The 3395-nt window shown below is 40.3% G+C and overlaps 1 pseudogene; it reads right to left on the reverse strand.

Moving 5' to 3' along the window:
* Window positions 1–193: 193 nt before the first annotated feature.
* LOC102815697 lies at window positions 194–2358 on the reverse strand (annotated as a pseudogene).
* Between the last annotated feature and the right edge of the window lie 1037 nt (window positions 2359–3395).

Genomic DNA, 3395 nt, shown 5'->3' on the forward strand with positions numbered 1-3395 from the left:
TATGCAGTATTTCTCTTTTTGTGACTGACTAATTTCACTCAACATAATGTCCTCAAGGTTCATCCATGTTATGTGGTGGCTTGCAGCTTCCTTGTTATTCTTCAAGGTAGCATACTATTCCATTGTGTGTATGTACCACAGTTGTTTATCCATTCTTCAGTTGATGGACACTTTGGCTGCCTCCATCTTTTTGCTATAGCACTGTTCTTTTTCGCAATGAAGTTTGACTTGCTTCCTCTTGTGTATTGCCTTTCTGAGCACTCACTAGGTCTGCAACCAGAATTTCAAGTGATTTATAGTTGCTCCCAGATATCTGAATTTTTTCCTCCATTATTTTCTTAATGTCTTTGAAACTGAATCCCATTCATATAGGTTCTTGTATCATAGAATTTTTAAAGATGGTATCATCAATTCTTTTAGATAGTGATGGTATTTTTTCAGAGGCTCTTTCCAGAGAGTCCTCAAGTGAATGGGTTAAATGAATATAGCTTATATATTCATGTCCCTTCACTTCTAGCAGATATTTACACCCTGGATACCAAGTAGCATGTTTTCCCAAGTGTCTTTACTGGGTTTCCAATCAGTTAGCCTTCCTTCACAGTGAAAGCACTTTATCTCTCTCAAGCATAAAATCCAGCTATTACAAGCTGCTCCTTGTTAACTGAGTATATCCATGTTCCAAAACCATAAAATCCAGCTCTTGAAAGTTGCTCCTTGCTAACTGAGTATATCCATGTTCCAAAAGTCATACTCCATGCTTCATATCTGACATGGCTAGATATCTTGGAGGATTTATTGAATTTGGGAAATTCCTATCAGAACTCAAGACACCAGATTTACTTGGCACATTAACATTGCAGCCTCAAACAAAAAGCAATTAGGAAAGTGTGACCTGTGTTCTGACCATGCATGATCACAAAGTTCCCAATTTTTCAGTTTTCCACTACAGCAAAAGCAACTGCACTTGATCACTGATATTTGTGTAGTAGAGTCCAGCACTAGGTAACTCTGTTGGGGTTAAGTGAGCATAGTCTAGTCACTTCTGAAATGACTTCAATCTAGTCTCTTCAGTATACATTTCAGGATTCCATAGGTATATCTTAATGTCTGATATATCTAAAACTTCCTCAGTTATCAAAAGATAATTTGCATGAATCTCGGATGGCCTGTCTACAGTAAAATGATTTCTGTTTCCTAGATAGTTTTTGGCTTTGTACTGACCATTTTGGACAACAGGATTTATAGCTTAGGCAGCATTAGTTTAAAAATAAAAGCCATTGATAAATATGCAATTTGGGGATGCCTTCCTGTGTCTTCCAGCTGCTGAGTCTCCATATTGCCATCAATCAACTAAAGCACTGCACAATATGTCTTCCACCAGTATAGAGAAAACCAGCTCATGCCAGCGTTGATGCTGCTGAAACAGGGCTACTATTTGGAACATTAGTAAAAGTTTTTAATCTATTGAATCATTCTACAAATTCTTCATCTTTATTGATATCTGCAGGTGCAAATGTTTTAAATCCTTTTATGAAAAGTGAATCTTGGGGTGGTCCATCTTCAGGACTGAGGGGAGTCTTGGGGTTAGCAGGCTAGCATAACAAAAGGACTCAGGGAAGGAGAAGAACTAGTTTGACTGGCAATAAACTTTAAAATAAGAATACACCCTCAAGGAAATAGGGAAAGTTCATGGGAAGGAGAAAAACTAACTTTAAATGAGAATGCTATCAGCAAAGAAGAGTAGGGGCCATTTTGGGCAGATTGTAAACTCCATATTACTCAATATTAGAGGAACTTGGGCAGGTGCATTCTCACTATAGGGGAATAAAACTCTTTGCAAGCTGGACATGCATTGCATCTGCCCATGTCTACTTACTGGATTGGGCACTCAATCTTGCAAAATCAAATATAAAGAAATCTTCACTCTCACTAAAATGAATACAGATTGGATTTCTTGAGCATTTGTTGGTAAGCACTTGCTATAACTCATCAGTGACCTCATAACCAAGAGAAACTGTGGCGGTATCTGGTGTATCGACACCCTTTCTCACAAATTTTGGGGTCTCAAAAGGGATTTTATGCCCATTTAGATTGGCAGCCCTGTTGGGAAAAGAGATGTGTCCACCTTGGTTTCAACAGTCTGTGCCTCAAGACTGATCTCCTCCGAGCAAGAACCAGCAAAAGATGTGATACTGTTAAAAAAAAAGAATAAGTGAGAGATACGTGAAGGACTGAAAACAGAATAACTGTGGCAACCAAGCAATATCGTGCATAAGCCAAGTTGGGAATATTGGAATGTAAGTACCCCCCTGGCGGTTGGGCATTTTTTTGGGTCAAGTGCGTGTGACTGAGGTTCATCTTAGATGTAAAGTGAGTGTGGCATCCCAACCCGGTCAGACAGACAAAGTGAAATTTCGAGTGTGTGTGTACAAGAAACCTCTGTGATGGGTGGTTGAGTACACAGGGAAACTCAGACACCAGATACCAAGACCAATAGAAAATGGGGATCAGAATACTAAGCCTAGGGAAGAAGGAATAAAGGGATCAGGAAAGACTCCCATAGACATTACTCCTGACAGTACTTCAGGGAAAATGTTGAGGGCTTGGGGGGATAGTCCCCAAACTCCAGAAAAAGATAAACAAAAGTCAGCATGCACGAAAACCCTCTAGGAGTGCCCAGGGTATCAGGCTCTAGTCTGGTTAGCAGGGGGAGTGGAATGGAGTAACAAACCCATTGATAAATAGTTAAGAGAAGCTCAGAAAGTTTTTGTGGAGAGGAAGAGGAGCAAAAGCAAAAGCAAAAAGCCAGAATCATGCTGTCTACAGTGAATAAAGTAGTTAATGAAAGGCTAAAATAAGACTCTCCTCCTCCAGGGAAGTGAGACAGTGATTACAGTGTTAGGCCTCCTCAGAGGAAAGGGAGGAGAGGGCTGGGCCAGGCATTCAAACTCATCAGTGGATGTTTTAACTGTGGGAAGACAGGCTAGAGGTAAAAAGGGAAGAAAAGGTGATTCTCCTCATGAAAGAGAAGGAAACGGGATGGGAGAGAATGTTTCAGCTGAAAGGAGAGCAGCTTCTGGAGTTTCCTGGAGCGATGTCATCCTTGATAGAAAAGATCTGTGGCCAAGGACTACTATAATCCACCCAGCCAGAGGCCCAAGGCCATATGCAAATGAATGGGGTTAGTCCAAGGTAGAGGGAAAGATTGAGCTTGAGTATTTTAAAAGGTTAATGTGCCTTATGGATATTGGCTTCTCCTGCCTATTATTGTAAAATAGACATATGTGTGTGATAGGAATATTGGGAATTATGATTATGGAAAGTTTGTAAGCCAACCTTCTGCCTATAGTTGATTGGATTTGCTAAAACGGGAGTTAGTAATTGTCGGGGGTGGG

This window comes from Chrysochloris asiatica, unplaced genomic scaffold (genome assembly GCF_000296735.1).
Source record: "Chrysochloris asiatica unplaced genomic scaffold, ChrAsi1.0 scaffold00383, whole genome shotgun sequence".
Classification (NCBI taxonomy): domain Eukaryota; kingdom Metazoa; phylum Chordata; class Mammalia; order Afrosoricida; family Chrysochloridae; genus Chrysochloris; species Chrysochloris asiatica.